Source organism: Scyliorhinus torazame, chromosome 10 (genome assembly GCF_047496885.1).
Source record: "Scyliorhinus torazame isolate Kashiwa2021f chromosome 10, sScyTor2.1, whole genome shotgun sequence".
In the NCBI taxonomy this organism is placed as follows: domain Eukaryota; kingdom Metazoa; phylum Chordata; class Chondrichthyes; order Carcharhiniformes; family Scyliorhinidae; genus Scyliorhinus; species Scyliorhinus torazame.
The window spans coordinates 215,770,909-215,780,958 of NC_092716.1; positions in this window are offsets into that span (position 1 = coordinate 215,770,909).

Below are 10,050 nucleotides of genomic sequence, written 5' to 3' on the forward strand. Positions count from 1 at the left end.
TGTCCACAACAGAATGGCTTCTCAGTTACTTTTTCCAATTATTCCAACCAGAGCTGATCCGTTGCTTAATTTATGTTCCCAAACTTTAACCTTCTGCCACCATTGTCCCAAGGTACTTGAATCTATTCACTTTCTCCAGGTCTTCTCCCATAATATTTAGACCTTCACTCCAATCCTCGTCCCTAGGCACTCAAATTGACAATGTCTCCTAGTGAGTCTTGGATCTACTGATCTTCATACCTCTGTCTTTCAATACTTTTCTCCAGTTGATGTTCAATCATATTCTCATCATCTCCGCCACCTAGATCAATGTCATCCACAAACACATTTGTTTGTGGCACTTCCTGTCTCACTTTCTCAGTAAATACAATCCATGGCTGGAGAACAGACTCAGTGCCAATCCTTGGTGCAATCCAATTTTGTCTTCAAAACTCTCACTGTTTCTCTCTCTTCCCCGCCACCACCCCCCCCCCCCCCCCCCATGTGTACATGTCCTGTAATACTTATACATACCTCCAGAGACTCCATGAGTATCTCCAGATTTCCTCTCTAGACATCTGGTCATAAGAATAGATTGATGAATACGGCCTTTGTGCATTGGCCCTCCCAGTAATTCTCCATCTCTAGTCTCAAACAGAAAAATGGTGGTGCTTCTTTTGGACATGAATCTGAACTGATTTTCATGGATTTCCAGTATTTTTCCCAGCACACCTTCCCATATCTTGAAGGTGTATGGCAGGGGTTTAATTCTTCAGTACTTTATGCAATCTTGAATGGTCCTCGTTACTTTGAACATTGGTACCAGAATGTTTAGCTTCCATGGCCTTGGGATTTCCTCTCTTAATACAAATTTGCACAGATGCTCAGGGCCTGGACCCTATTTTCATCTAGGCAAGTCTATTTTTCTGCTGGTATTTCATCCAGTCCCACTGCATTGCATCTTTTCATTTCTTTTAAGTGCTGGTTTTGATTTTGTTTTTCCAGATTGATGGCAGTTGTATTTCCTTAATTTGTAGGTACTTCTGTCTTTTGTTTTGTGGGTTGCGGGGATGAGGGTGTTTTCTTCATTCATAAGCCAGTTTTAAACAATGGCCCTACCTCTTTATTTCACCATCTTTCATCAGGACATGCCACCTACACTCTTGATTTCTCACATCTTTTGTTACTCTTATCTAGTTATTATTCTGAATATTGTTATCCCTCTTTGATATTAAGACTTTCATATATTTCTCCCAAAAATCCTTCTCTCGTATTAATCACCTTCCTTCATATTCCTTTTTGCCATTTTACCCTGTTATTAAACATATTAATGTTTAAAATATGAAAATGTCTATTCTTTTTAAAACCTGAATGATGTATTTATATTTAATAAAAATACACCAGGGCAGCACGGTGGTGCAGTGGTTAGCACTCTGCCTCACGGTGCCGAGGTCCCAGATTTGATCCCGGTTTTGGGTCACTGTCCGTGTGGGGTTTGCACATTCTCCCCATATTTGCGTGGGTTTGCCACACTAAATTGTCGCTTAATTGGAAAAAATGATTTGGGTACTCGAAATTTATAAAAAATAAATAAAAATACACCTAACTTTCTCACATTTAACAGCAAAAGAGAAAAAAATTATAGTTTCCCTAAGTTCTCATAAATTGTAGGGCAACACGGTGGCGCAGTGGTTAGCACTGTTGCCTCATGGCACCGAGGACCTGGGTTCGATCCTGGCCCAAGTCACTGTGTGGAGTTTGCACATTCTCCCTGTGTTTGCGTGTGTTTCTCCCCCACACCCCAAAGATGTACAGGGTAGGTGAAGTGGCCATTTTTATTAAAACAGCAAAAAATATATACGTGGCCAAACGTTACAAACACTAACTTTGTGTTGGAGAAACAGGATGCCCTCCCCTCAGTACCAATGGACGGGGAGGGGTGGTGGATACTCTGATTATTAAAACAGTTCACAACACATTTCTATAAAAAACAAATGGTGCAAGCACTAAACTTTGTGCTGGAGAGACCAGATACCCTCTCTGTACCAACAGGAGGGAAAGGAAGGTGGGTGATGGGGAGAGAGGGGAAAGGAGGATGGTGGGGAAGAAGGGAGTCGGGGTGTTGGTGGAGGGGGGCCGAATAGGACACTGCTTGAACTATCTACGGAGGTGGAAAAACAAAAGAACTTACAATTATGATATGCCAGATTCCGGGAGTCCCCCAGGGTGAGGGGCGGCACAGTATCAGGCACAAGTGAGCCCTGCACTCCACTGCAGAGAGCCTCATGTGCACCCTCCACTCCCGACACTGGGTGGCTGACAGCCTTCGGACAGTCGCCCTCTGGGCCCGAATCCTCCACTACACTGAGTGCGGTGGGTGACACGGGCCCACCAACCAACCCAGGGCCTGCCTTGATCCCGCCACCGGGATCATTGACAGGCGCTAAATTGCCCCTTAATTGGGAAAAAAGTATTGCGTACTCTTAAAAAAAATGTTTTAAGTTCTCGTAAATTCTGATGCGTTTTTAAGTGGCAGCAATCAAAGGTGGGTGGGGTCTGATTGGTCAATGTTAGACAGGTCTTTTGCCTCACCTGAGTAATCCACAGGGGGAAATAAAGTCTTCTGCCTCAGAACAGAGAAGACAAATGGGAGATTTGAGGAAGGTTTTAAAAATCACATATGTTTTAAATAGACTAAATAAAGAGAAACTGTTTCCGATGGCCAAAGGTTTGACAATTAGAGAGCAGAGTTTGAAGATGATTGGTGCAAGAACCAGAGAAAGCATGTGGGAAAACTCCTACGCTGTATGCATTTAGGATTTGGAATGCACTGCCTGATTAGTGATGAATACACATCCCAGAGCAACCTTTGTAAGGAAATTGGATAATTATTTGAAGGAGAAAGAATTGCAGGGACATGGTTCAGACTAGATGAGTGGGATTAACAGGATTGTTTTTGTAAAGAACTGGCAGTAGCTTGATGGGCTGAGTGTTCTTCTCTGCTGCGGTACTGTTTGATGATTCTATCCCAGACAAATTAATTGGATGGTTTAATGTGAGCTTCACTATTTCATACTGATAAAAGGTGGAAAAAACAGCCAAGTGTCCCACTGCTGTTTGCTATGCCAGGGACTCTTGAAAAGTATGAATGAGTGGACATCAGCAGAAGACAAATTGGTTTTCGGCGTGCTGCCATCTGTTCTCAAACAGCAAGCTGATATATATTTGACTTCCTATATTCACTCATTCATGCATTCATGTGTGATCTAGTCAAAGGCAGGTCTGTTGTTGCTTCATCCTAAACTATTTTCTTGGTCATTTTTGTCAGCGGTGGTTTGCTATTACATTCCATTCTTCAGGGCAGGAGAAGGGGCAGGTTCCAAGTCGACTTCAGCCAGAACAGAAAGCAAAACCAAACTGTTGGTGTTATTCAGAACCACACACTAGCTATCTGATCAAATTGCTTATTTGGCTTCTGCAGGAATAATAAACATTTGACCGAGCACTCCTGAAAACTTGAACTTTGACCAGAATGGATTTTTTTATTTCGTTCATGGGATGTGGGTTTCGCAGGCTGTGCCAGAATTTATTGTCCATCCCTAATTGTCCTTGAGGGGCAAGTTAAGAGTCAACCACATTTTTGTGGATCTGAAGTCACATGTAGGCCAGACCAGGTATGGATGGCAGATTACCTTCCCTAAAGGACATTAATGAACCAGGTGGGTATTTTTTCCCAATTAAGGGACAATTCAGCAATGGCCAATCCACCTAACCCGCACATCCTTTTGGGTTGTGGGGATGAGAGCCACGCAGACACGGGGAGGATGTGCAAACTCTACACAGACAGTGACCCAGGATCGGACTTAGGACCTTGGTGTCGTGAGGCAGCAGTGCTAACAGGTTTTTATGACAATCGGCAATAGGTTCATGATCATCATGAGACTTTTAATTCCAGATTTTTATTTAATTCAAATTTCACCATCTGCAGTGGCAGAATTTAACCTTCCCCAGAGCATTATTCTGGGTCTCTGGTTTACTATTCCAGTGAGGAGAAGAGGAAAAGAATTTGAATGGTAAGAAGTGACTAGTGAACTGAAAGAGGAAGAACATATGAATTCTGGTGATCAGTTTGATTTGATAGTGTAATTAACATGGAATAATTATAACTACTGTAAGTATGGTTGCATCAGACTTCAGAAGACACGCATAGTGGTTAGCATTATAACTACCCCATGGATCTTACAGAATATGAGCTCCCTGATAAGGGGGCGGGGAACCGTTAATAATCTCTAGTAATGTGAAAATAGAACCGGCCAGCAAGGCACCGACTAGAGAAGACCAGTAGTGAACTACTGGAGCAGTTATATAATAGTATTGTAAAATAATGTATGTTTTTATTTCAACAAACTCAGTACTAATTCTTCATGCCCCTTACAAAACTGGCAACAAGGATAAAAACTGGATAGCTATTGACCTGCTGAACCTTCTTCCTATCTCTATCGGATGCAGGTTGGGCATTTTCTTTCATCATGGCTCTTTTCAGAAGTTTGAACTGCCTGTGGCATGCACACTGCCTGTTCTGAGTGATACGGAGCCTTACATACCCAGTGGCCACAGACACTAAGACTTTCGATGAGTTTGTAGATTTAATGGGACAGCACTTTAACCTGACCTTGTCTGTTGTAATACAATAGTACTGGTTTAATAACCGCTGAAAGGATTCCAGGTGAATTCATCGCCAGGTTTTTGTTGAGATTACATAAAATTGCAGAATTCTATGAATATGGCGCCGTACTGTGAAATGCTGCATGAACGCTTGGTTTGCGGCATTAACAATGTAGCCTCTCAAAAGAAACTGCTGGCCGAGCCTTTGACCATACAACAGGCCATCCAAATTAGCGAGGAGATACAGGCAATGGAAGTGAATGCCCAAGGGTGCGCCCACTCCCCGGATCGCCACCTTAACCTGGACTGAACGCTGTAAAGGCCTATCCCGGTGGCCAAAGGAAGAGCTTTCCTGGCGGGAGAATTCCCTGGAGTCCGTAGAAGTGGAGTCCGGCTGATGTGGGGCTTGCGGTCGCCAGGCCCAGTGTGAATGTAGGCCGCGAGTGAACTGGAGAGCCAGGCGGCCCGGCAAAGGAAGACGTCAGACCAGGGCCCTTCCCATCTGGACGAGGAAGATCACTGCATGCAGTTGCATTGTGTGGTGGCCCCCATTAAGGTTTCAGTGCATTGCCTGCTCGTTATGGAGTTGGACACTGGCGCAGTAGTCTCTGTGGTCAGACAGAGAATATTTAACCACATTAAGCTGGGAGTTCACACCCTAGATTTGATGGTCACCCAGTCCAAGGTGGCCACCTACACAGGTGACCCATTGGATATCACAGGTACTACTATGACCTCAGTGACTTATGGGCACCAGTCAATGTGCCATGGTAAAAGGCCACAAGCCCAGCTTGTTGATGCCGTGCTTGGTTGTGCTATCTGCAACTGCATTAGCAATACGACCTCCAGATGGGATCCAGCGGACTGGGCAAGGTGTTGGGAAAATACCCCAAAGTATTTCAAACCAGACTGGGGATGATAAAAGGGGCATTAGCCCGCATACAGATTGACCCGGAAGCCCTGCCATGATATTCCCGGGCATGCCTAGTTCCCTACCTGTTGCTGGGAAAGCTGGAAACAGAGCTCAGTCATTTGTAGTCCTTGCTTATCATCAGGCCTGTCAGGTTTGCTGATTGGGCAGCGCTGGTGGTACCTGTCAGGAAGCCGGACAAAAAGTTAATTTATGCGGAGATTACAAATAGATGTAGAGATGGCTTCGCGGTTGGACCACTACTCCATGCTCCGCAATCTACTTGAGGCTTGAGTGTGGGCATTCGTTCACAAAGCCCTATATGAGCCAAGCCTATTTGCAGCTCATGCTGGATCCGCAAATATGTTACCATCAATATGCAAAGGGGCCTCTGAGTATATGTGGCGACCTTTCACCGTGTCCTCTGCCTGTGCTATTTTGCGGTGCGTAATAGAGAACATCCTGTGAGGGCTGCCATGTGTGACTGCTTATTTGGATGACATGCTGGTCACAGGAGCCTCTGAGCAAGACACTTGGATAACATGGAGGCTGAGATTCTCTGAGGCTGGTGTTTGTTTACGATGAGCAAAATGCGTATTTCATGTGAGGAGGTGGTCTACCTCGGCTATCGGGTGGACCATGATGATTTGCACCCCATCGCGGCGAAGGTGCGTGCCACCCGATAGAAGCCTCGGAACTTTGCTATTTTCTAAGGCTCATTCACTATTAGGGGAAGTTTCTCTCGAACCTTGCAACCACATTGGCCCCATTACATCTTCTTCTGACGAAGAATCATGTATGGTCCTGGGGCCAGTTCCAGGAAACAGCTTTTTGGTGAGTGGAAAAGCAGCTGTCGTGGTCCAGGTTACTGACCCTTTACGGTCCCGCCACACCCTTATTCATCATTTCCCGGCTGGGTCATTGTCTGTGCGGAGTCTGCACGTTCTCCTCGTGTCTGCATGGGTTTCTTCCGAGTGCTCCGGTTTCCTCCTACAGTCCAAAGATGTGTGGGTTAGGTGGATTGGCCATAGTAAATTACCCTTAGTGTCCAAAAAGGTTAAGTGGGGGTTACGGGGATAGGGTAGATACGTGGGCTTGAGTAGGGTGCTCTTTGTAAGGGCAGGTGCAGACTCGATGGGCCGAATGGCCTCCTTCTGCACTGTAGATTCTATGATTCTAAATTCTATAATCACAGGCAATGCTTTCCCCTGGGTACTGGGACCGTTCTGTCACACCAAATGGAGAATGGAAGGGAGCATCCGATAGCCTTCGCCTCCCATATGTTGGCTGCAGCGAAAAGGAATTACACACTGATGGAGAAGGAAGGTCTGACAGTGGTCTTCGCAGTGAAACATTTTCACCAGTACGTCTACAGCCGCCAATTCATTATCGTTAAGGACCATAAACGGGGCTGGTTTAGCACACTGGGCTAAATCGCTGGATTTTAAAGCAGACCAAGGCAGGCCAGCAGCACGGTTCGATTCCCGTACCAGCCTCCCCGAACAGGCGCCGGAATGTGGCGTCTAGGGGCTTTTCACAGTAACTTAATTGAAGCCTACTCGTGACAATAAGCGATTTTCATTTTCATTTCATTTCATAAACCTTTACTCGAGCTTTCCAAGGAGGATTCCGCCCATTGCCTCCGCCTGGATTCAGCGCTGGGTCTTGTTATGAGCCACCAACAAGTATTCCTTTGAACATAGGCCGGGGACTCAAATTGCGAATGCCGACATACTGAGCAGGTTACCTTTGTCATTTGGCCCTTTATCGACCCCCAGGACGATCGAGGTAGTCACAACTCTGAATTTCATGGACTCCTTAAAACATGGAATTCCTACAGTACAGAAGGAGGCTATTTGGCCCATCAGGTCTCCATCGATCCTCCGAGAGGGCACTCTACCTAGGTCCACTCACCCACAATATCCCCATAACCCCAGCTAACCTTTGGACACTAAGGGGCAATTATAGCCAATCCACCTATCCTACCCATTTTGGACTGTGGGAGGAAACCGGAGCACCCAGAGGAAAAACACACAGGCACGGGAGAAAGTGTAAACTCCACCCAGACAGTCAGTCACCCAAGGCCAGAATTGAACATGGGTCCCTGGCGCTGTGAGGCAGCAGTGCTAACCATTGTGGTACCATGCCATCCTTGTCGGTCATGGCATCGCAAATCCGTGAGTGGACCCAGACAGACCTGACACTGTCTAAAGTATGGCACACGGTTTTGTACAGTGACAGAATCAACAGCTCCTAGGGAAATTGACGGCATTTTCCCCCAAGCTGTCTGAGTTCAGTGTAGAGGATGGTATGCTGCTGTTGGGTACACGCATAGTCGTCCCATAGAAAGGACAGGAGTTAATCTTGAAAGACCTCCATAATGGACATTTGGGCGTGTACAATATGAAAATGCTGGCACACAGTTACATATGGTGACCGGGCCTCGATGCAGACGTTGAGAAGATGGCCCAGCGATGCTCCATTTGCCAAGGGCATGAGAAGATCCTGCCAGCCACGTCCCTACATCATTGGAAATGTCCAGGCCGGCCATGGGTACAGTTACATGCCGTCTTTGCTGGTCCATTTCAGTGGTCCATGTTCCTCTTATTGATTTTTTAAAAAAATATATATTTATTAAAGTTTTTAACACAGTTTTTCTCCCTTACAAACAATAACCCCCCCCCCCCCCCCGTAACATAAAAAAAGAAACGAGAAATTGCGCGGAGCAAGATATATACATGGCAAAATAGTATATTTATATAGCTTTGTACACTGGCTCTCTCCCGTACATGCCAGTTTCCCCAACTCTTCATGTTATCTCTTGCTCATCCACCCCCCCAGGCAGCTCCCCCTCCCCCCCCCCTCCCCGGACGTCCCCGCCCCCCCCCCCCCCCCAGGTTGTTGCTGCTGCTGACCGACCTTCCTCTAACGCTCCGCGAGATAGTCTAGGAACGGTTGCCACCGCCTGTAGAACCCCTGCGCAGACCCTCTCAAGGCGAACTTAATCCTCTCCAACCTTATGAACCCAGCCATATCGTTTATCCAGGCCTCCACGCTGGGGGGCTTCGCCTCCTTCCACATTAGCAAGATCCTTCGCCGGGCTGCTAGGGTTGCAAAGGCCAGAATACCGGCCTCTTTCGCCTCCTGCACTCCCGCTTCGTCCACTACTCCGAATATTGCTAGCCCCCAGCTTGGCTTGACCTGGACTTTCACCACCTGACATATTGCTCCCGCCACTCCTCTCCAGAACCCCTCCAGTGCCGGGCATGACCAAAATATATGGACATGGTTCGCCGGGCTCCCTGAGCACCTTCCACATCTGTCCTCTACCCCAAAGAACCTGCTCAACCTCGCCCCCGTCAAGTGAGCTCTGTGAACCACCTTAAATTGTATCAGGCTGAGCCTGGCACACGAGGAGGAGGAATTAACCCTACCCAGGGCATCAGCCCACAGACCTTCCTCGATCTCCTCCCCCAGCTCCTCCTCCCATTTACCCTTCAACTCTTCTACCAGCGCTTTCCCCCTCTTCTTTCATCTCCTGGTGTATTGCCGACACCTTGCCCTCCCCGACCCATGCACCCGAGATCACCCTGTCTTGAATTTCTTGTGCCGGGAGCAACGGGAATTCCCTCACCTGTCTCCTCACAAAAGCCCTCACCTGCATATATCTAAAGGCATTTCCCGGGGGTAACTCGAACCTCTCCTCCAGTGCCCCTAAGCTCGCAAACGTCCCGTCAATGAACAGGTCCCCCATTCTTCTAATCCCCGCCCGATGCCAGCTCTGGAACCCCCCGTCCATCTTCCCCGGAACAAATCGGTGGTTACCTCTGATCGGGGACCATACCGATGCTCCCATTGCGCCCCAGTGCCCTCTCCACTGGCCCCAGAACCTTAACGTTGCCGCCACCACTGGGCTCGTGGTATACTTTGTCGGCGAGAGCGGCAGCGGTGCCGTCACCAACGCCCCCAAGCTCGTTCCTTTACAGGACGCCATCTCCATCCTCTTCCATGCCGCCCCCTCTCCCTCGATAACCCACTTGCGGATCATCGCCACATTTGCTGCCCAGTAGTAGCTCCCTAGATTTGGCAGCGCCAACCCTCCTCGGTCCCTACTGCGTTCCAGGAACCCTCTCCTTACCCTCGGGGTCTTATTCGCCCACACAAACCCCAAAGTACTCCAACCTACTCTCTTAAAAAAGGCCTTGGTGATCACAATGGGGAGGCACTGAAACACAAACAGAAACCTCGGGAGGACCACCATTTTGACCGACTGCACTCTACCCGCCAGCGAGAGCGGTAACATGTCCCATCTTTTGAAGTCCCCCTCCATTTGCTCCACCAATCTCGTCAGGTTCAGTTTATGTAGGGCCCCCCAACTCCTGGCTATCTGGATCCCCACATACCGAAAGCTCCCCTCTGCCCTCCTCAGCGGTAGGTCCCCTATCCCTCTTTCCTGGTCCCCTGCCTGTAATACGAAGAGCTCAATCTTCCCTACA